At 40.2% G+C, this 22934-nt stretch overlaps 20 non-coding genes across 20 annotated transcripts; 14 read left to right on the top strand and 6 right to left on the bottom strand.

Annotated features, from left to right (window-relative positions):
- The first annotated feature begins 2758 nt into the window (after window positions 1-2758).
- trnal-uaa (transfer RNA leucine (anticodon UAA)) lies at window positions 2759-2841 on the top strand. The gene has a single exon. It is a non-coding gene; the product is annotated as a tRNA-Leu (tRNA).
- A 5645-nt stretch (window positions 2842-8486) lies between these two features.
- Window positions 8487-8569, top strand: trnal-uaa (transfer RNA leucine (anticodon UAA)). Its single transcript has one exon. It is a non-coding gene; the product is annotated as a tRNA-Leu (tRNA).
- Window positions 8570-8895: 326 nt separating this feature from the next.
- On the top strand, window positions 8896-8977 carry trnas-cga (transfer RNA serine (anticodon CGA)). The gene has a single exon. It is a non-coding gene; the product is annotated as a tRNA-Ser (tRNA).
- A 318-nt stretch (window positions 8978-9295) lies between these two features.
- On the bottom strand, window positions 9296-9377 carry trnas-uga (transfer RNA serine (anticodon UGA)). Its single transcript has one exon. It is a non-coding gene; the product is annotated as a tRNA-Ser (tRNA).
- A 1293-nt stretch (window positions 9378-10670) lies between these two features.
- trnal-uaa (transfer RNA leucine (anticodon UAA)) lies at window positions 10671-10753 on the top strand. Its single transcript has one exon. It is a non-coding gene; the product is annotated as a tRNA-Leu (tRNA).
- Window positions 10754-11090: 337 nt separating this feature from the next.
- trnas-cga (transfer RNA serine (anticodon CGA)) lies at window positions 11091-11172 on the top strand. The gene has a single exon. It is a non-coding gene; the product is annotated as a tRNA-Ser (tRNA).
- Window positions 11173-11490: 318 nt separating this feature from the next.
- trnas-uga (transfer RNA serine (anticodon UGA)) lies at window positions 11491-11572 on the bottom strand. The gene has a single exon. It is a non-coding gene; the product is annotated as a tRNA-Ser (tRNA).
- A 1276-nt stretch (window positions 11573-12848) lies between these two features.
- On the top strand, window positions 12849-12931 carry trnal-uaa (transfer RNA leucine (anticodon UAA)). Its single transcript has one exon. It is a non-coding gene; the product is annotated as a tRNA-Leu (tRNA).
- Window positions 12932-13268: 337 nt separating this feature from the next.
- Window positions 13269-13350, top strand: trnas-cga (transfer RNA serine (anticodon CGA)). Its single transcript has one exon. It is a non-coding gene; the product is annotated as a tRNA-Ser (tRNA).
- A 318-nt stretch (window positions 13351-13668) lies between these two features.
- On the bottom strand, window positions 13669-13750 carry trnas-uga (transfer RNA serine (anticodon UGA)). The gene has a single exon. It is a non-coding gene; the product is annotated as a tRNA-Ser (tRNA).
- A 1260-nt stretch (window positions 13751-15010) lies between these two features.
- On the top strand, window positions 15011-15093 carry trnal-uaa (transfer RNA leucine (anticodon UAA)). The gene has a single exon. It is a non-coding gene; the product is annotated as a tRNA-Leu (tRNA).
- Window positions 15094-15430: 337 nt separating this feature from the next.
- trnas-cga (transfer RNA serine (anticodon CGA)) lies at window positions 15431-15512 on the top strand. Its single transcript has one exon. It is a non-coding gene; the product is annotated as a tRNA-Ser (tRNA).
- A 318-nt stretch (window positions 15513-15830) lies between these two features.
- Window positions 15831-15912, bottom strand: trnas-uga (transfer RNA serine (anticodon UGA)). Its single transcript has one exon. It is a non-coding gene; the product is annotated as a tRNA-Ser (tRNA).
- A 1268-nt stretch (window positions 15913-17180) lies between these two features.
- On the top strand, window positions 17181-17263 carry trnal-uaa (transfer RNA leucine (anticodon UAA)). The gene has a single exon. It is a non-coding gene; the product is annotated as a tRNA-Leu (tRNA).
- A 337-nt stretch (window positions 17264-17600) lies between these two features.
- trnas-cga (transfer RNA serine (anticodon CGA)) lies at window positions 17601-17682 on the top strand. Its single transcript has one exon. It is a non-coding gene; the product is annotated as a tRNA-Ser (tRNA).
- Window positions 17683-18000: 318 nt separating this feature from the next.
- Window positions 18001-18082, bottom strand: trnas-uga (transfer RNA serine (anticodon UGA)). The gene has a single exon. It is a non-coding gene; the product is annotated as a tRNA-Ser (tRNA).
- A 1277-nt stretch (window positions 18083-19359) lies between these two features.
- trnal-uaa (transfer RNA leucine (anticodon UAA)) lies at window positions 19360-19442 on the top strand. Its single transcript has one exon. It is a non-coding gene; the product is annotated as a tRNA-Leu (tRNA).
- Window positions 19443-19779: 337 nt separating this feature from the next.
- Window positions 19780-19861, top strand: trnas-cga (transfer RNA serine (anticodon CGA)). Its single transcript has one exon. It is a non-coding gene; the product is annotated as a tRNA-Ser (tRNA).
- A 318-nt stretch (window positions 19862-20179) lies between these two features.
- trnas-uga (transfer RNA serine (anticodon UGA)) lies at window positions 20180-20261 on the bottom strand. The gene has a single exon. It is a non-coding gene; the product is annotated as a tRNA-Ser (tRNA).
- A 1273-nt stretch (window positions 20262-21534) lies between these two features.
- trnal-uaa (transfer RNA leucine (anticodon UAA)) lies at window positions 21535-21617 on the top strand. The gene has a single exon. It is a non-coding gene; the product is annotated as a tRNA-Leu (tRNA).
- Window positions 21618-22934: the final 1317 nt, after the last annotated feature.

The following is a 22934-nucleotide window of genomic DNA, read 5'->3' as shown; positions in this document are numbered from 1 at the left end:
CTGCTCCTGGAGGTGGTGGAGGTAGAGGCAGCTCCAGCTCCTCTGCTCCTGGCGGTGCTGGCTCCCTCTGCTGTGGCGGCTGGGCATGTGCACGCCGTGCTGCCTTCAGCAGCATAGCGAGAGGCTGCTGGGGGACACCAGCATCCTGCCCTTCTCCCCCCAAAAAATTTTCAGGGGGTTGAGCCTGTAACTCCTCCCCTTCTGGCTCTTGGGGCTGAACCAGCAGGCATTTTCCCTCTGCTGGTGGCTTGGGTCCCAGGGCTGTGGAAGCCCCGACTTGCCTCCCTTTGGGCTGTGGACGCCCCGACTCCTCCCTTTTGGGCTGTGGACGCCCCGACTCCTCCCTGTTGGGCTGTGGACGCCCCGACTCCTCCCTGTTGGGCTGTTGACGCCCCGACTCCTCCCTGTTGGGCTGTGGACGCCCCGACTCCTCCCTGTTGGGCTGTGGACGCCCCGACTCCTCCCTGTTGGGCTGTGGACGTTCGGGCTCCCCCCACTCAGGCTGTGGACGTTCGGGCTCCCCCCACTCAGGCGTAGGACGTTCGGGCTCCCCCCACTCAGGCGTAGGACATTCGGGCTCCTCCCACTCAGGCGTAGGACATTCGGGCTCCTTCCGCTTGGGCTCCTCCCATTTGGGCTGTGGATGCTCAGGCTCCTCCCATTTGGGCTGTGGAGGCAAAACCAGCAGGCATTCACCCTCTGCTGGTGGAGATGGGGACAGCAGGTACTCACCCTCTGCTGGTGGAGATGGGGAAGCAGGTACTCACCCTCTGCTGGTGGAGATGGGGACAGCAGGTACTCCTCTGCTGGTGGTCCTGCTACCTGGGCTGCTGTTCCATTTATGGTTGCCTCCAGGTAGTTGAGGACAAACTCCACACCCTCCTCCAAGGTGTTTGGGGTGTGTTCCTGCTGATATGCCTCCCATCTCTCACTGTCCATCATCCACAGGACCCGGACGACTATGGGCAGAGACTGGGCCTCCAGCCCAGCATTCTCCAGGAACCAGCCCTGCAGTTTGATGGCGTCTTCTGCCATTGACCTTTTTTTTTTTTTTTTCCCCCAAAACAATATTTGTAATCCTTTTTTTTCTTTTTTTTTTTTTTTTTTTTTTTTTAAATCCAGACCCCTCCTGGTCTGACGCTTGGAGGCGCGGCTATCCCACGATGACACCACGTGTCACAAAGACGGCCAGAGTGGGTTGCGTCAGACCAGACAGGAATTCAAACACACAGACAGTGGTTGTGATGATGAGCTGAGTGCAATGGCTGCACTCAGCGTTTATTAACAAATAAAAAGGTTTTAAACGGTACACAAAACAGGACACGGCACTGGTAGCCAAAATAAACAGACATACAAAACGACTAACACTAAACAAACGGTGCACGGACAGACAGACAGACACGGTGAGTACAAACAAACTTATCTTTACTTTTACGATCTTAATTACTCCTCTCTCTCTCTCACCCGTTCTCCTCTTCCGAACACCCAACCACGAGTGACTAAACGTGCATCTATTTATACTGTTGTGCTGGGATTCAATTACTAATTAATTACTCACTTGAATCCCAGCACGTGAATTCATTACGTGAAACCCCGTGTTCACATATTATATTTTAAATGCACGTGCGTGATGTGCAATCCCGTGCCTAAATACAAATATACACTTTTTAAATACACGTGAAGCACAGACCCGTTTATATCCCGTGTACCAATGACTATACACCAACATTTACACACGCAACATACATACACATAACACAAATGCACACAGGGGCGGGGCGCTTTGCCACACTCTCCCACAGTGCGAAAGCCTCGGAGCCCATGTGAGGTATTGTAGTGTTGGTGATCATGGCATTGACCTCTGACCTAACATGGCTGCCATATTGAGCTCATGTTACTTTTGAAGTTACGCTGCATAGAGACAGTACACGTGACAGCTGTTGTCTTAATGTTTGGTACACAGCTGTATTCTTTCTTTGATTCCCTTACTTAAGTTGCCATTAAAAATGAACCCCTTTTACTGGTGCATTGTTTTACCCTCTCGCTATATCAAAAATACTGACCCCATGCTTTGAAACAGGGTCTTATTAGTTGGTACAGAGTTGTATTCTATGATTCTCCCAATAAAGTTTCATTACAGGTGGTGTCTTGTACAGACAGACCACTTGCCTTCAAGCAGTGTCTTTGCGATGTGATATTTCTCACATTTCCATATTACTTGATCACAAAAACTATTATTAGTAGTAGTAGTAGTAGCAGCAGCAGCAGCAGTTCAACCTCTCTGGCTAAGACACACTGAGTTCTTATAGAGCCACACGAAAAATATATCACTAACAGTGACAGAGCTGTGTGATCCAGTGGTTAAAGAAAAGGGCTTGATTGTGCTACAGAGCAGCATCCTGAGCTTTTCAATGTACCGATTACACCCTGAGATGTTTCTGCCAGAATTCGTTCCTTCGACACGAAATAAAGAACTGACGGACATGAAAGTACAGCTTTCTTTGACTGAGAACAGGCAAAGAGAATAGGAAACCGTTTTACAAACTTGTTTTATTTACAAAACAACATGTACGTATATATACTGCCGTAAAACTGTATTAGAAAGAAAGAAAGAAAGAAAGAAAGAAAAAAAAGAAAAGATTCATGGAAACGCCTTCATTGAAGACAGGTCAGCTGAAACAAGTCTTTTGTGGCATGCTGAGCACTGCTCTCTGTACAGTATGGATCAGCAGCATTCGTTTTAATGGTAGTGACTACAACCAGAATGGCCGAGTGGTTAAGGCGTTGGACTTAAGATCCAATGGGCGTATGGCCGCGTGGGTTCGAGCCCCACTTCTGGTAGATATACTTTTTATTGATAAAAATCGTATAGAGTGTCAATGATGTTTTGAAGATGTCCTCCTAATATACTATAGTGAGCACATTCAACACGCCATTGCTTCTGTAGTTTGGATTGGTGAATATGAAATCAAACCACTGTAACTTCTAATTAGGCTTATTAACATTCATAACGTGTCAAAGGAATCTGTCCTAGTGCAGTTAAAATAAACATCTGACACAGTTTAAACAGAGGCAGGTGTGTTCATTGTAGCCCACTTCGCCTTCCACATGATTACCACGACCAGCTCCCGGTTCTTTGGAACTGGTTTAATGTTAAACCTCGGGATGCGATCCATGTGTATACAATTTATTCTATACAATATATTGATTTTATAGCCATCAAACAGAGATTGAGTGTATTAAAATTCATTTTTATGTTTCATTTTATACTGCACAATACATTAAAGTGACTCCCAAATGAATTATGGTCATTCATCAATAACATAGTTGGGTAATAAAGTCAGATGATCCCTTCCATGCATGTGATATTGAAAATAGCTATACACATACTAGTTTTGATTAAATTTACAGTACAGCAAGTAATAGAGACCTTTCACAGAACAGACAACAAGTCCTGCAACAAAGCAATTGTCCAGGTCGTTACAATATATATTTTTTTAATTTGAATGTAAAAATATATGAAAGCATGATAACCTTTATGTACAAAAATCTTCACTAATATACAAATTGAACAAGAACTGTTGAATATTTATTTTCGTTTCATACAGTATTAAATGTCAGTATTTATATGATAGTGATAAATAAATAAATATCAAGATAAATAAATAAATACATAAATATCCCACACTACCTCTCCTCCCTCTAATCTGCCATATATTATATGGGAGTGAGAGTCACTTTGTAAAGTGTGATGTCATTGGGGTGTTGTCTTTGGCTCCTCCCATCACACTCAGGATATCATTTGAAAGCTGAGTTGTCATATTGTCAGTGTGTTGCCAGCTGGAGAGGAGAACCTTGGTGCTGCTTTGAATGATAAGGTAAGACTTTATGTGGATGTATTTGTCTATATCTATTTCTTGATATTCACAAATGCAAATATATAAATATATGTTTGCAGCAGTGTGGAGTAGTGGTTAGGGCTCTGGACTCTTGACCAGAGGGTTGTGGGTTCAATCCCCAGTGGGGACACTGCTGCTGTACCCTTGAGCAAGGTACTTTACCTAGATTGCTCCAGTAAAAACCCAACTGTATAAATGGGCAATTGTATGTAAAAATAATGTGATATCTTGTAACAATTGTAAGTCGACCTGGATAAGGGTGTCTGCTAAAAAATAAATTATATATATATATATATATATATGAGAATTATTCTGGAATATATTATTTTAAAATGTATAATTATTGCTATACTGTAGATTTTACATACATAGAGCAATACATATTTGTAATTCTCTCATAAATACACATTCTGTATAGAAAGACACTAAAATGCTCAAATGTTGCACAGAATGAATGTGTAGAAACACAAAAAGGCTTTAGTTTGAAAGCAGGGGAACTGCACTACTTTGCATAGCCCTGCTGCTAACCCTGCTAAGCAAATGGAAAATGCAAATCTCCTAGCTCCCCCATCAAACAAATCAAATGCTTTCATAACACAAAACACAGGATCATTGCTGTGTTTTAAAAACACTTAGAAAAAGGTTACCACAGTGTTTGATTAAAGCATCTATCCTGAGTGATTTACCTGAAACTGACTCTAATATAATAGATGCTTAATAACTATGTTATAGAGTGTTAATAAAACACTGTAGATTGTTTACAACCATGCAATAGCCATAGACATAATTACATTTTTATAAAGGGGACAGTTTTTAGCCACCTATTTTACTTTGGGATGTTTAAACGTAATTCCGTCTATGGCTATTGCATGGTTATAAACCATCTACAATGCTTTATTAACAATCTATAACATAGTTAAGTATCTAGTATATATGTACAAAACATTAATAAGCAGCACTTTAATATAAAGTGTTACCCAAAAATCAAACAAAACACTCACGTTTCACAGCACAGGTTCTCCTTTTGGTCATTTAACATTCACAAAGGAACAGATCACATCACTACATCCCCTTTTTTATAATGTCACCCATGACCCCTTGGTCAACGAGCACATCTGCTCTTCCAATCCACGGATGCCATGCAGTTTCCCGTCCAGGTCATTGGTTTCGTGTACCGTAGCTCTGCCTCCTGTCTAGATTGCCAACTTCCACCTAACCCTGGGAATACACTGTCATGCCATTTAGTCCAGGGTATTCTGTTCCCTTTACACAGCGCTCTGGCAGGTCAAGAGGGAGATCGAACATCAAGAATCATTCGATCTCTGTCACAAACAAACAGGTACTTACTTTTTTTTCTACATTTCACGTATGAGTGTTGGGAACTACAAATTAAATGTGGAATGGTGCTTTTGGCTGATTTACTTTTGCTGTGCCAAAACCTACCCTGAAAACCCATAAACTATCTGTGCTGTATAGATAGTCCCATCATATCATCACTGGCAGTTCTGGCACTTCGCTGTAACTTGGCGCAAGGAACTACCATTCCTCTTGATAACGTGGTAGTGAAAATGCATCATATATATATCTATATCTATATATATATATATATATATATATATATATATATATATATATATATATATATATATAACTGATGACAAGAAAACCTCATTCTAATCCCTGTGTGCCTTTGATTTCCTGCTGTACTATCCTTGCCATCATGACTTGAAATATTGAATTGTTTTAAAAAAGCCCTTTTATTTAATTGTGTTCATTTTATTTTATTTAAGTTTTTTGTCCTGCTTCAAACTTTAGTTCAGAAGATATTACTATGAGAATACTGAGATGAGCTGGTCTGAAGCTCAGAGCTACTGTAGAGAGAAGCACACAGACCTGGCCACTGTGCGCAGCCAGGAAAGAGCAGAGCAGCTCTTAAATCTTGCAAAATATTCTACACAAGAGAATGCCTGGATCAGGCTGTATCATGACTAAGAGAACTGGCAGTGGTCTAACAGTGATGGTGTCACCTACTACAACTGAACAGCAGGCCTCTTCTGTGCGGCTGTCAATCCAGCAGGCCAGTGGGAGGACGAGTCTGCAGTGAGAAGAGGGCTTCCAGTGGTACAAAGGTGAAGATCTGGCTGCTCCTATATTATATAAAGGTGAAGATCTAGCTGCTCCTATATTATATAAAGGTGATCTAGCTGCTCCTATATTATATAAAGGTGGAGATCTAGCTGCTCCTATATTATATAAAGGTGGAGATCTAGCTGCTTCTATATTATATAAAGATGGAGATCTAGCTGCTCCTATATTATATAAAGGTGAAGATCTATCTTCTCCTATTTTATACATATTCGTTATTTTTATTATCCTCTTAAGGGCAGTTTGTATAAGTTTGCAAACAGCTGTTGCCATTGCCTCAAGCTATTGGCTTCCTCGTCAGTACACAGCTGTATTCTGTGATTCTCTAGATCAGGTTCGACTGTGGGTGTCATTTAACAAAGATTAACCCTTTCATGCCAGTTTGGTTGCAAATCTGAGTCTCTCACAGTGTGAAAGCCTCGGAGCCCATGTGAGGTATTGTAATGACTCTCCCACAGTGTGAAAGCCTCTGAACCCATTTGAGGTATTGTAGTGACTCTCCCACAGTGTGAAAGCGTCGGAGCCCATGTGAGGTATTGTAGTGACTCTCCCACAGTGTGAAAGCCTCTGAACACATGTGAGGTATTGTAGTGACTCTCCCACAGTGTGAAAGCCTCTGAACCCATGTGAGGTATTGTAGTGACTCTCCCAGTGTGAAAGCCTCGGAGCCCATGTGAGGTATTGTAGTGACTCTCCCACAGTGTGAAAGCCTCTGAACCCATGTGAGGTATTGTAGTGACTCTCCCAGTGTGAAAGCCTCTGAACCCATGTGAGGTATTGTAGTGACTCTCCCAGTGTGAAAGCCTCGGATCCCATGTGAGGTATTGTAGTGACTCTCCCACAGTGCGAAAGCCTCGGAGCCCATGTGAGGTATTGTAGTGACTCTCCCACAGTGTGAAAGCCTCTGAACCCATGTGAGGTATTGTAGTGACTCTCCCACAGTGTGAAAGCCTCGGAGCCCATGTGAGATATTGTAGTGACTCTCCCACAGTGTGAAAGCCTCTGAACCCATTTGAGGTATTGTAGTGACTCTCCCACAGTGTGAAAGCCTCTGAACCCATGTGAGGTATTGTAGTGACTCTCCCACAGTGTGAAAGTCTCGGAGCCCATGTGAGGTATTGTAGTGACTCTCCCACAGTGTGAAAGCCTCGGAGCCCATGTGAGGTATTGTAGTGACTCTCCCACAGTGTGAAAGCCTCGGAGCCCATATGAGGTATTGTAGTGACTCTCCCACAGTGTGAAAACCTCGGAGCCCATGTGAGGTATTGTAGTGACTCTCCCAGTGTGAAAGCCTCGGAGCCCATGTGAGGTATTGTAGTGACTCTCCCAGTGTGAAAGCCTCGGAGCCCATGTGAGGTATTGTAGTGACTCTCCCACAGTGTGAAAGCCTCTGAACCCATGTGAGGTATTGTAGTGACTCTCCCACAGTGCGAAAGCCTCTGAACCCATGTGAGGTATTGTAATGACTCTCCCACAGTGCGAAAGCCTCGGAGCCCATGTGAGGTATTGTAGTGTTGGTGATCATGGCATTGACCTCTGACCTAACATGGCTGCCATATTGAGGTCATGTTACTTTTGAAGTTACGCTGCATAGAGACAGTACACGTGACAGCTGTTGTCTTAATGTTTGGTACACAGCTGTATTCTTTCTTTGATTCCCTTACTTAAGTTGCCATTAAAAATGAACCCCTTTGCTGGTGTATTGTTTTACCCTCTCGCTTATATAAAAAATACTGACCCCATGCTTTGAAACAGGGTCTTATTAGTTGGTACAGAGTTGTATTCTATGATTCTCCCAATAAAGTTTCATTACAGGTGGTGTCTTGTACAGACAGACCACTTGCCTTCAAGCAGTGTCTTTGCGATATGATATTTCTCACATTTCCATATTACTTGATCGCAAAAACTATTATTAGTAGTAGCAGTAGTAGCAGCAGCAGCAGCAGTTCAACCTCTCTGGCTAAGACACACTGAGTTCTTATAGAGCCACACGAAAAATATATCACTAACAGTGACAGAGCTGTGTGATCCAGTGGTTAAAGAAAAGGGCTTGATTGTGCTACAGAGCAGCATCCTGAGCTTTTCAATGTACCGATTACACCCTGAGATGTTTCTGCCAGAATTCGTTCCTTCGACACGAAATAAAGAACTGACGGACATGAAAGTACAGCTTTCTTTGACTGAGAACAGGCAAAGAGAATAGGAAACCGTTTTACAAACTTGTTTTATTTACAAAACAACATGTACGTATATATACTGCCGTAAAACTGTATTAGAAAGAAAGAAAGAAAGAAAGAAAGAAAGAAAGAAAAAAAAAGAAAAGATTCATGGAAACGCCTTCATTGAAGACAGGTCAGCTGAAACAAGTTTTTTGTGGCATGCTGAGCACTGCTCTCTGTACAGTATGGATCAGCAGCATTCGTTTTAATGGTAGTGACTACAACCAGAATGGCCGAGTGGTTAAGGCGTTGGACTTAAGATCCAATGGACGTATGTCCGCGTGGGTTCGAGCCCCACTTCTGGTAGATACACGTTTTATTGATAAAAATCGTATAGAGCATCAAGGATGTATGGAAGATATACTATAGTGAGCACATTCAACACGCGATTGCTTCTGTAGTTTGGATTGGTGAATATGAAATCAAACCACTGTAACTTCTAATTAGGCTTATTGACATTCATAACGTGTCAAAGGAATCTGTCCTAGTGCAGTTAAAATAAACATCTGACACAGTTTAAACAGAGGCAGGTGTGTTCATTGTAGCACACTTTGCCTTCCACATGATTACCACGACCAGCTCCCGGTTCTTTGGAACTGGTTTAATGTTAAACCTCAGAAACCGAACCATGTGTAGTCGTGGCCGAGTGGTTAAGGCGATGGACTCGAAATCCATTGGGGTCTCCCCGCGCAGGTTCAAATCCTGCCGACTACGTTGTGTTTTCGTGCTCTGGTGACTGGAATTATGACCGCACATTTATTTATACAATTAAGCCTATACAATATGTTGATTGTATAGTCACTAAACAGAGATTGAGTGTATTAATACATTAAAGTGACTCCCAAATTAATTCTGCTCACTCATCAATGACATAGTTGGGTAATAAAGTCATATTAACCCTTCCATGCATGCGATATTGAAAACAGTTATACACATACTAGTTTTGAAGAAATTTACAGTACGGCAAGTAATATAGACCTTTAAGCTTAACAGACCTATAAGAAATAACAATGAGGACGTACAAAACGTGTACGTAGTCGGCAGGATTGGAACCTGCGCGGGGAGACCCCAATGGATTTCAAGTCCATCGCCTTAACCACTCGGCCACGACTACTTTGTGCTCAGCAAAAGCGTGGCAATAGCAGATATCAAGATCTATAAACACATCACAGCCAAATAACAAATAGAAATAATGTTCGTTTTTAATAAAACATTGACTCGAAATCACAATCCCTGGTTTAGGAGGCCAGTGCCTTATCCTTTAGGTGACTAGGACACTTTCATATAGATAGCAGACAGCGTGACAATACAAGACCAGAGGAATGAAAGCAGTTATTTCCCTTTCATTTCATTGCCATATTATGTTGTGCATTTCAGAATATGCGGGAATCCTGAAAACAGCATTTTAATATGTGAACAAAGCTATCGGTCACTTTAAGGCTATGTGGTCCAGTGGTTAAAGAAATGGTCTTGTAACCAGGAGGTCCCTGGTTTAAATCCCACCTCAGTCACTGGCTCATTGTGTGACTCTGAGCAAGTCACTTAACCTCATTGTGCTCCGTCTTTCGGGTGAGACGTAATTGTAAGTGACTCTGCAGCTGATACATAGTTCACACACCCTAGTCTCTCTGTAAGTCGCCTTGGGTAAAGGTGTCTGCTAAATAAACAAATAATTAGCGCAATGTAATTTGTTAAGAAACGAATTTGGAAGAATATTGAACAAACCTTTCAGTGGTCAATTGTTGAGACAGGAAGAATTGTGTTTTTTTTTATATTTTCTTCTTTAATTTGAAATAAATAACATAAGTTATGGTTTCTCTTTTGTTAGAATGGATAAAGTAACAATTGTTAGTCACCCTGGATAAGGGAATCTGCTAATAAATAATAATAATAATAACAAAGTGAGGAAATAGTTTTGTTCATTACATTGCAGTTTTCTTATGAAATCCAGAAAGCATGGTCCCTGAGTAGGCTTGAACCACCAACCTTTCGGGCAATAGCCGAACGCGTTCCCTGATTGTGCTACAGAGCAGCTTCCTGAGCTGATTAATGTACCGATTACAGGAGTTTCCCGTGAGATGTTTCTGCCAGAATTCGTTCCTTCGACGAAATAAAGAACTGACGGACATGAAAGTACAGTTTTCTTTGACTCAGAACAGGCAAAGAGAATAGGAAATCGTTTTGCAAACTTGTGTTATTTACAAAACAACATGTACGTATATATACTGCCCTAAAACTGTATTAGAAAGAAAGAAAGAAAGAAAGAAAGAAAGAAAGAAAGAAAGAAAGAAAGAAAGAAAGAAAGAAAGAAAGAAAGCAATCAAGCAAGCAAGCAAGCAAGCACGCATGGAAACGCCTTCATTGAATACAGGGAACCTGAAACAAGTTATTTTCGTTAGTGACCAGAACCAGGATGGCCGAGTGGTTAAGGCGTTGGACTTAAGATCCAATGGACGTATGTCCGCGTGGGTTCGAGCCCCACTTCTGGTAGATACACTTTTTATTGATAAAAATCGTATAGAGCATCAAGGATGTTTGGAAGATGTCCTCCTAATATACTGTAGTGAGCACATTCAACACGCTATTGCTTCTGTAGTTTGGATTGGTGAATATGAAATCAAACCACTGTAACTTCTAATTAGGCTTATTAACATTCATAACGTGTCAAAGGAATCTGTCCTAGTGCAGTTAAAATAAACATCTGACACAGTTTAAACAGAGGCAGGTGTGTTCATTGTAGCACACTTTGCCTTCCACATGATTACCACGACCAGCTCCCGGTTCTTTGGAACTGGTTTAATGTTAAACCTCAGAAACATAAGCATGTGTAGTCGTGGCCGAGTGGTTAAGGCGATGGACTCGAAATCCATTGGGGTCTCCCCGCGCAGGTTCAAATCCTGCCGACTACGTTGTGTTTTCGTGCTCTGGTGACTGGAATTATGACCGCACATTTATTTATACAATTAAGTCTATACAATATGTTGATTGTATAGTCACTAAACAGAGATTGAGTGTATTAATACATTAAAGTGACTCCCAAATTAATTCTGCTCACTCATCAATGACATAGTTGGGTAATAAAGTCATATTAACCCTTCCATGCATGCGATATTGAAAACAGTTATACACATACTAGTTTTGAAGAAATTTACAGTACGGCAAGTAATATAGACCTTTAAGCTTAACAGACCTATAAGAAATAACAATGAGGACGTACAAAACGTGTACGTAGTCGGCAGGATTTGAACCTGCGCGGGGAGACCCCAATGGATTTCAAGTCCATCGCCTTAACCACTCGGCCACGACTACTTTGTGCCTTGCAAAAGCGTGGCTATAGCAGATATCAAGATCTATAAACACATCACAGCCAAATAACAAATAGAAATAATGTTCGTTTTTAATAAAACATTGACTCGAAATCACAATCCCTGGTTTAGGAGGCCAGTGCCTTATCCTTTAGGTGACTAGGACACTTTCATATAGATAGCAGACAGCGTGACAATACAAGACCAGAGGAATGAAAGCAGTTATTTCCCTTTCATTTCATTGCCATATTATGTTGTGCATTTCAGAATATGCGGGAATCCTGAAAACAGCATTTTAATATGTGAACAAAGCTATCGGTCACTTTAAGGCTATGTGGTCCAGTGGTTAAAGAAATGGTCTTGTAACCAGGAGGTCCCTGGTTTAAATCCCACCTCAGTCAGTGGCTCATTGTGTGACTCTGAGCAAGTCACTTAACCTCATTGTGCTCCGTCTTTCGGGTGAGACGTAATTGTAAGTGACTCTGCAGCTGATACATAGTTCACACACCCTAGTCTCTCTGTAAGTCGCCTTGGGTAAAGGTGTCTGCTAAATAAACAAATAATTAGCGCAATGCAATTTGTTAAGAAACGAATTTGGAAGAATATTGAACAAACCTTTCAGTGGTCAATTGTTGAGACAGGAAGAATTGTGTTTTTTTTTATATTTTCTTCTTTAATTTGAAATAAATAACACAAGTTATGGTTTCTCTTTTGTTAGAATGGATAAAGTAACAATTGTTAGTCACCCTGGATAAGGGCATCTGCTAATAAATAATAATAATAATAATAACAAAGTGAGGAAATAGTTTTGTTCATTACATTGCAGTTTTCTTATGAAATCCAGAAAGCATGGTCCCTGAGTAGGCTTGAACCACCAACCTTTCGGGCAATAGCCGAACGCGTTCCCTGATTGTGCTACAGAGCAGCTTCCTGAGCTGATTAATGTACCGATTACAGGAGTTTCCCGTGAGATGTTTCTGCCAGAATTCGTTCCTTCGACGAAATAAAGAACTGACGGACATGAAAGTACAGTTTTCTTTGACTCAGAACAGGCAAAGAGAATAGGAAATCGTTTTGCAAACTTGTGTTATTTACAAAACAACATGTACGTATATATACTGCCCTAAAACTGTATTAGAAAGAAAGAAAGAAAGAAAGAAAGAAAGAAAGAAGGAAAGAAAGAAAGAAAGAAAAAAAGCAAGCAAGCAAGCAAGCACGCATGGAAACGCCTTCATTGAAGACAGGGAACCTGAAACAAGTTATTTTCGTTAGTGACCAGAACCAGGATGGCCGAGTGGTTAAGGCGTTGGACTTAAGATCCAATGGACGTATGTCCGCGTGGGTTCGAGCCCCACTTCTGGTAGATACACTTTTTATTGATAAAAATCGTATAGAGCATCAAGGATGTTTGGAAGATGTCCTCCTAATATACTGTAGTGAGCACATTCAACACGCTATTGCTTCTGTAGTTTGGATTGGTGAATATGAAATCAAACCACTGTAACTTCTAATTAGGCTTATTAACATTCATAACGTGTCAAAGGAATCTGTCCTAGTGCAGTTAAAATAAACATCTGACACAGTTTAAACAGAGGCAGGTGTGTTCATTGTAGCACACTTTGCCTTCCACATGATTACCACGACCAGCTCCCGGTTCTTTGGAACTGGTTTAATGTTAAACCTCAGAAACCGAACCATGTGTAGTCGTGGCCGAGTGGTTAAGGCGATGGACTCGAAATCCATTGGGGTCTCCCCGCGCAGGTTCAAATCCTGCCGACTACGTTGTGTTTTCGTGCTCTGGTGACTGGAATTATGACCGCACATTTATTTATACAATTAAGCCTATACAATATGTTGATTGTATAGTCACTAAACAGAGATTGAGTGTATTAATACATTAAAGTGACTCCCAAATTAATTCTGCTCACTCATCAATGACATAGTTGGGTAATAAAGTCATATTAACCCTTCCATGCATGCGATATTGAAAACAGTTATACACATACTAGTTTTGAAGAAATTTACAGTACGGCAAGTAATATAGACCTTTAAGCTTAACAGACCTATAAGAAATAACAATGAGGACGTACAAAACGTGTACGTAGTCGGCAGGATTTGAACCTGCGCGGGGAGACCCCAATGGATTTCAAGTCCATCGCCTTAACCACTCGGCCACGACTACTTTGTGCTCAGCAAAAGCGTGGCAATAGCAGATATCAAGATCTATAAACACATCACAGCCAAATAACAAAAAGAAATAATGTTCGTTTTTAATAAAACATTGACTCGAAATCACAATCCCTGGTTTAGGAGGCCAGTGCCTTATCCTTTAGGTGACTAGGACACTTTCATATAGATAGCAGACAGCGTGACAATACAAGACCAGAGGAATGAAAGCAGTTATTTCCCTTTCATTTCATTGCCATATTATGTTGTGCATTTCAGAATATGCGGGAATCCTGAAAACAGCATTTTAATATGTGAACAAAGCTATCGGTCACTTTAAGGCTATGTGGTCCAGTGGTTAAAGAAATGGTCTTGTAACCAGGAGGTCCCTGGTTTAAATCCCACCTCAGTCACTGGCTCATTGTGTGACTCTGAGCAAGTCACTTAATCTCATTGTGCTCCGTCTTTCGGGTGAGACGTAATTGTAAGTGACTCTGCAGCTGATACATAGTTCACACACCCTAGTCTCTCTGTAAGTCGCCTTGGGTAAAGGTGTCTGCTAAATAAACAAATAATTAGCCCAATGTAATTTGTTAAGAAACGAATTTGGAAGAATATTGAACAAACCTTTCAGTGGTCAATTGTTGAGACAGGAAGAATTGTGTTTTTTTAATATTTTCTTCTTTAATTTGAAATAAATAACACAAGTTTTGGTTTCTCTTTTGTTAGAATGGATAAAGTAACAATTGTTAGTCACCCTGGATAAGGGCATCTGCTAATAAATAATAATAATAATAACAAAGTGAGGAAATAGTTTTGTTCATTACATTGCAGTTTTCTTATGAAATCCAGAAAGCATGGTCCCTGAGTAGGCTTGAACCACCAACCTTTCGGGCAATAGCCGAACGCGTTCCCTGATTGTGCTACAGAGCAGCTTCCTGAGCTGATTAATGTACCGATTACAGGAGTTCCCCGTGAGATGTTTCTGCCAGAATTCGTTCCTTCGACGAAATAAAGAACTGACGGACATGAAATTACCGTTTTCTTTGACTCAGAACAGGCAAAGAGAATAGGAAATCGTTTTGCAAACTTGTGTTATTTACAAAACAACATGTACGTATATATACTGCCCTAAAACTGTATTAGAAAGAAAGAAAGAAAGAAAGAAAGAAAAAAAGCAAGCAAGCAAGCAAGCAAGCAAGCAAGCAAGCACGCATGGAAACGCCTTCATTGAAGACAGTTAACCTGAAACAAGTTATTTTCGTTAGTGACCAGAACCAGGATGGCCGAGTGGTTAAGGCGTTGGACTTAAGATCCAATGGACGTATGTCCGCGTGGGTTCGAGCCCCACTTCTGGTAGATACACTTTTTATTGATAAAAATCGTATAGAGCATCAAGGATGTTTGGAAGATGTCCTCCTAATATACTGTAGTGAGCACATTCAACACGCTATTGCTTCTGTAGTTTGGATTGGTGAATATGAAATCAAACCACTGTAACTTCTAATTAGGCTTATTGACATTCATAACGTGTCAAAGGAATCTGTCCTAGTGCAGTTAAAATAAACATCTGACACAGTTTAAACAGAGGCAGGTGTGTTCATTGTAGCACACTTTGCCTTCCACATGATTACCACGACCAGCTCCCGGTTCTTTGGAACTGGTTTAATGTTAAACCTCAGAAACCGAACCATGTGTAGTCGTGGCCGAGTGGTTAAGGCGATGGACTCGAAATCCATTGGGGTCTCCCCGCGCAGGTTCAAATCCTGCCGACTACGTTGTGTTTTCGTGCTCTGGTGACTGGAATTATGACCGCACATTTATTTATACAATTAAGCCTATACAATATGTTGATTGTATAGTCACTAAACAGAGATTGAGTGTATTAATACATTAAAGTGACTCCCAAATTAATTCTGCTCACTCATCAATGACATAGTTGGGTAATAAAGTCATATTAACCCTTCCATGTATGCGATATTGAAAACAGTTATACACATACTAGTTTTGAAGAAATTTACAGTACGGCAAGTAATATAGACCTTTAAGCTTAACAGACCTATAAGAAATAACAATGAGGACGTACAAAACATGTACGTAGTCGGCAGGATTTGAACCTGCGCGGGGAGACCCCAATGGATTTCAAGTCCATCGCCTTAACCACTCGGCCACGACTACTTTGTGCTCAGCAAAAGCGTGGCAATAGCAGATATCAAGATCTATAAACACATCACAGCCAAATAACAAAAAGAAATAATGTTCGTTTTTAATAAAACATTGACTCGAAATCACAATCCCTGGTTTAGGAGGCCAGTGCCTTATCCTTTAGGTGACTAGGACACTTTCATATAGATAGCAGACAGCGTGACAATACAAGACCAGAGGAATGAAAGCAGTTATTTCCCTTTCATTTCATTGCCATATTATGTTGTGCATTTCAGAATATGCGGGAATCCTGAAAACAGCATTTTAATATGTGAACAAAGCTATCGGTCACTTTAAGGCTATGTGGTCCAGTGGTTAAAGAAATGGTCTTGTAACCAGGAGGTCCCTGGTTTAAATCCCACCTCAGTCACTGGCTCATTGTGTGACTCTGAGCAAGTCACTTAACCTCATTGTGCTCCGTCTTTCGGGTGAGACGTAATTGTAAGTGACTCTGCAGCTGATACATAGTTCACACACCCTAGTCTCTCTGTAAGTCGCCTTGGGTAAAGGTGTCTGCTAAATAAACAAATAATTAGCGCAATGTAATTTGTTAAGAAACGAATTTGGAAGAATATTGAACAAACCTTTCAGTGGTCAATTGTTGAGACAGGAAGAATTGTGTTTTTTTAATATTTTCTTCTTTAATTTGAAATAAATAACACAAGTTTTGGTTTCTCTTTTGTTAGAATGGATAAAGTAACAATTGTTAGTCACCCTGGATAAGGGCATCTGCTAATAAATAATAATAATAATAACAAAGTGAGGAAATAGTTTTGTTCATTACATTGCAGATTTCTTATGAAATCCAGAAAGCATGGTCCCTGAGTAGGCTTGAACCACCAACCTTTCGGGCAATAGCCGAACGCGTTCCCTGATTGTGCTACAGAGCAGCTTCCTGAGCTGATTAATGTACCGATTACAGGAGTTTCCCGTGAGATGTTTCTGCCAGAATTCGTTCCTTCGACGAAATAAAGAACTGACGGACATGAAAGTACAGTTTTCTTTGACTCAGAACAGGCAAAGAGAATAGGAAATCGTTTTGCAAACTTGTGTTATTTACAAAACAACATGTACGTATATATACTGCCCTAAAACTGTATTAGAAAGAAAGAAAGAAAGAAAGAAAGAAAGAAAGAAAGAAAGAAAGCAAGCAATCAAGCAAGCAAGCAAGCAAGCACGCATGGAAACGCCTTCATTGAATACAGGGAACCTGAAACAAGTTATTTTCGTTAGTGACCAGAACCAGGATGGCCGAGTGGTTAAGGCGTTGGACTTAAGATCCAATGGACGTATGTCCGCGTGGGTTCGAGCCCCACTTCTGGTAGATACACTTTTTATTGATAAAAATCGTATAGAGCATCAAGGATGTTTGGAAGATATCCTCCTAATATACTGTAGTGAGCACATTCAACACGCGATTGCTTCTGTAGTTTGGATTGGTGAATATGAAATCAAACCACTGTAACTTCTAATTAGGCTTATTAACATTCATAACGTGTCAAAGGAATCTGTCCTAGTGCAGTTAAAATAAACATCTGACACAGTTTAAACAGAGGCAGGTGTGTTCATTGTAGCACACTTTGCCTTCCATATGATTACCACGACCAGCTCCCGGTTCTTTGGAACTGGTTTAATGTTAAACCTCAGAAACCGAACCATGTGTAGTCGTGGCCGAGTGGTTAAGGCGATGGACTCGAAATCCATTGGGGTCTCCCCGCGCAGGTTCAAATCCTGCCGACTACGTTGTGTTTTCGTGCTCTGGTGACTGGAATTATGACCGCACATTTATTTATACAATTAAGCCTATACAATATGTTGATTGTATAGTCACTAAACAGAGATTGAGTGTATTAATACATTAAAGTGACTCCCAAATTAATTCTGCTCACTCATCAATGACATAGTTGGGTAATAAAGTCATATTAACCCTTCCATGCATGCGATATTGAAAACAGTTATACACATACTAGTTTTGAAGAAATTTACAGTACGGCAAGTAATATAGACCTTTAAGCTTAACAGACCTATAAGAAATAACAATGAGGACGTACAAAACGTGTACGTAGTCGGCAGGATTTGAACTTGCGCGGGGAGACCCCAATGGATTTCAAGTCCATCGCCTTAACCACTCGGCCACGACTACTTTGTGCTCAGCAAAAGCGTGGCAATAGCAGATATCAAGATCTATAAACACATCACAGCCAAATAACAAAAAGAAATAATGTTCGTTTTTAATAAAACATTGACTCGAAATCACAATCCCTGGTTTAGGAGGCCAGTGCCTTATCCTTTAGGTGACTAGGACACTTTCATATAGATAGCAGACAGCGTGACAATACAAGACCAGAGGAATGAAAGCAGTTATTTCCCTTTCATTTCATTGCCATATTATGTTGTGCATTTCAGAATATGCGGGAATCCTGAAAACAGCATTTTAATATGTGAACAAAGCTATCGGTCACTTTAAGGCTATGTGGTCCAGTGGTTAAAGAAATGGTCTTGTAACCAGGGGAGGTCCCTGGTTTAAATCCCACCTCAGTCACTGGCTCATTGTGTGACTCTGAGCAAGTCACTTAACCTCATTGTGCTCCGTCTTTCGGGTGAGACGTAATTGTAAGTGACTCTGCAGCTGATACATAGTTCACACACCCTAGTCTCTCTGTAAGTCGACTTGGGTAAAGGTGTCTGCTAAATAAACAAATAATTAGCGCAATGTAATTTGTTAAGAAACGAATTTGGAAGAATATTGAACAAACCTTTCAGTGGTCAATTGTTGAGACAGGAAGAATTGTGTTTTTTTAATATTTTCTTCTTTAATTTGAAATAAATAACACAAGTTTTGGTTTCTCTTTTGTTAGAATGGATAAAGTAACAATTGTTAGTCACCCTGGATAAGGGCATCTGCTAATAAATAATAATAATAATAACAAAGTGAGGAAATAGTTTTGTTCATTACATTGCAGTTTTCTTATGAAATCCAGAAAGCATGGTCCCTGAGTAGGCTTGATCCACCAACCTTTCGGGCAATAGCCGAACGCGTTCCCTGATTGTGCTACAGAGCAGCTTCCTGAGCTGATTAATGTACCGATTACAGGAGTTCCCCGTGAGATGTTTCTGCCAGAATTCGTTCCTTCGACGAAATAAAGAACTGACGGACATGAAATTACCGTTTTCTTTGACTCAGAACAGGCAAAGAGAATAGGAAATCGTTTTGCAAACTTGTGTTATTTACAAAACAACATGTACGTATATATACTGCCCTAAAACTGTATTAGAAAGAAAGAAAGAAAGAAAGAAAGAAAGAAAGAAAGAAGGAAAGAAAGAAGAAAGAAAAAAAGCAAGCAAGCAAGCAAGCACGCATGGAAACGCCTTCATTGAAGACAGGGAACCTGAAACAAGTTATTTTCGTTAGTGACCAGAACCAGGATGGCCGAGTGGTTAAGGCGTTGGACTTAAGATCCAATGGACGTATGTCCGCGTGGGTTCGAGCCCCACTTCTGGTAGATACACTTTTTATTGATAAAAATCGTATAGAGCATCAAGGATGTTTGGAAGATGTCCTCCTAATATACTGTAGTGAGCACATTCAACACGCTATTGCTTCTGTAGTTTGGATTGGTGAATATGAAATCAAACCACTGTAACTTCTAATTAGGCTTATTAACATTCATAACGTGTCAAAGGAATCTGTCCTAGTGCAGTTAAAATAAACATCTGACACAGTTTAAACAGAGGCAGGTGTGTTCATTGTAGCACACTTTGCCTTCCACATGATTACCACGACCAGCTCCCGGTTCTTTGGAACTGGTTTAATGTTAAACCTCAGAAACATAAGCATGTGTAGTCGTGGCCGAGTGGTTAAGGCGATGGACTCGAAATCCATTGGGGTCTCCCCGCGCAGGTTCAAATCCTGCCGACTACGTTGTGTTTTCGTGCTCTGGTGACTGGAATTATGACCGCACATTTATTTATACAATTAAGTCTATACAATATGTTGATTGTATAGTCACTAAACAGAGATTGAGTGTATTAATACATTAAAGTGACTCCCAAATTAATTCTGCTCACTCATCAATGACATAGTTGGGTAATAAAGTCATATTAACCCTTCCATGCATGCGATATTGAAAACAGTTATACACATACTAGTTTTGAAGAAATTTACAGTACGGCAAGTAATATAGACCTTTAAGCTTAACAGACCTATAAGAAATAACAATGAGGACGTACAAAACGTGTACGTAGTCGGCAGGATTTGAACCTGCGCGGGGAGACCCCAATGGATTTCAAGTCCATCGCCTTAACCACTCGGCCACGACTACTTTGTGCCTTGCAAAAGCGTGGCTATAGCAGATATCAAGATCTATAAACACATCACAGCCAAATAACAAATAGAAATAATGTTCGTTTTTAATAAAACATTGACTCGAAATCACAATCCCTGGTTTAGGAGGCCAGTGCCTTATCCTTTAGGTGACTAGGACACTTTCATATAGATAGCAGACAGCGTGACAATACAAGACCAGAGGAATGAAAGCAGTTATTTCCCTTTCATTTCATTGCCATATTATGTTGTGCATTTCAGAATATGCGGGAATCCTGAAAACAGCATTTTAATATGTGAACAAAGCTATCGGTCACTTTAAGGCTATGTGGTCCAGTGGTTAAAGAAATGGTCTTGTAACCAGGAGGTCCCTGGTTTAAATCCCACCTCAGTCACTGGCTCATTGTGTGACTCTGAGCAAGTCACTTAACCTCATTGTGCTCCGTCTTTCGGGTGAGACGTAATTGTAAGTGACTCTGCAGCTGATACATAGTTCACACACCCTAGTCTCTCTGTAAGTCGCCTTGGGTAAAGGTGTCTGCTAAATAAACAAATAATTAGCGCAATGCAATTTGTTAAGAAACGAATTTGGAAGAATATTGAACAAACCTTTCAGTGGTCAATTGTTGAGACAGGAAGAATTGTGTTTTTTTTTATATTTTCTTCTTTAATTTGAAATAAATAACACAAGTTATGGTTTCTCTTTTGTTAGAATGGATAAAGTAACAATTGTTAGTCACCCTGGATAAGGGCATCTGCTAATAAATAATAATAATAATAACAAAGTGAGGAAATAGTTTTGTTCATTACATTGCAGTTTTCTTATGAAATCCAGAAAGCATGGTCCCTGAGTAGGCTTGAACCACCAACCTTTCGGGCAATAGCCGAACGCGTTCCCTGATTGTGCTACAGAGCAGCTTCCTGAGCTGATTAATGTACCGATTACAGGAGTTTCCCGTGAGATGTTTCTGCCAGAATTCGTTCCTTCGACGAAATAAAGAACTGACGGACATGAAAGTACAGTTTTCTTTGACTCAGAACAGGCAAAGAGAATAGGAAATCGTTTTGCAAACTTGTGTTATTTACAAAACAACATGTACGTATATATACTGCCCTAAAACTGTATTAGAAAGAAAGAAAGAAAGAAAGAAAGAAAGAAAGAAGGAAAGAAAGAAAGAAAGAAAAAAAGCAAGCAAGCAAGCAAGCACGCATGGAAACGCCTTCATTGAAGACAGGGAACCTGAAACAAGTTATTTTCGTTAGTGACCAGAACCAGGATGGCCGAGTGGTTAAGGCGTTGGACTTAAGATCCAATGGACGTATGTCCGCGTGGGTTCGAGCCCCACTTCTGGTAGATACACTTTTTATTGATAAAAATCGTATAGAGCATCAAGGATGTTTGGAAGATGTCCTCCTAATATACTGTAGTGAGCACATTCAACACGCTATTGCTTCTGTAGTTTGGATTGGTGAATATGAAATCAAACCACTGTAACTTCTAATTAGGCTTATTAACATTCATAACGTGTCAAAGGAATCTGTCCTAGTGCAGTTAAAATAAACATCTGACACAGTTTAAACAGAGGCAGGTGTGTTCATTGTAGCACACTTTGCCTTCCACATGATTACCGCGACCAGCTCCCGGTTCTTTGGAACTGGTTTAATGTTAAACCTCGGGATGCGATCCATGTGTATACAATTTATCCTATACAATATATTGATTTTATAGCCATCAAACAGAGATTGAGTGTATTAAAATTCATTTTTATGTTTCATTTTATACTGCACAATACATTAAAGTGACTCCCAAATGAATTATGGTCATTCATCAATAACATAGTTGGGTAATAAAGTCAGATTATCCCTGCCATGCATGTGATATTGAAAATAGCTATACACATACTAGTTTTGATTAAATTTACAGTACAGCAAGTAATAGAGACCTTTCACAGAACAGACAACAAGTCCTGCAACAAAGCAATTGTCCCGGTCGTTACAATATATATTTTTTAATTTGAATGTAAAAATATATGAAAGCATGATAACCTTTATGTACAAAAATCCTCACTAATATACAAATTGAACAAGAACTGTTGAATATTTATTTTCTTTTCATACAGTATTAAATGTCAGTATTTATATGATAGTGATAAATAAATAAATATCAAGATAAATAAATAACTACATAAATATCCCACACTACCTCTCCTCCCTCTAATCTGCCATATATTATATGGGAGTGAGAGTCACTTTGTAAAGTGTGATGTCATTGCCATCACACTCAGGATATCATTTGAAAGCTGAGTTGTCATATTGTCAGTGTGTTGCCAGCTGGAGAGGAGAACCTTGGTGCTGCTTTGAATGATAAGGTAAGACTTTGTGGATGTATTTGTCTATATCTATTTGTTGATATTCACAAATGCAAATATATAAATATATGATTGCAGCAGTGTGGAGTAGTGGTTAGGGCTCTGGACTCTTGACCAGAGGGTTGTGGGTTCAATCCCCAGTGGGGACACTGCTGCTGTACCCTTGAGCAAGGTACTTTACCTAAATTGCTCCAGTAAAAACCCAACTGTATAAATGGGCAATTGTATGTAAAAATAATGTGATATCTTGTAACAATTGTAAGTCTCCCTGGATAAGGGCGTCTGCTAAAAAATAAATTATA

The sequence above is a fragment of the Acipenser ruthenus genome, chromosome 38, assembly GCF_902713425.1.
Source record: "Acipenser ruthenus chromosome 38, fAciRut3.2 maternal haplotype, whole genome shotgun sequence".
Lineage (NCBI taxonomy): Eukaryota > Metazoa > Chordata > Actinopteri > Acipenseriformes > Acipenseridae > Acipenser > Acipenser ruthenus.
Note: the sequence above shows the minus strand (reverse complement) of the source record. Positions and strands in the feature narration are given on the sequence as shown.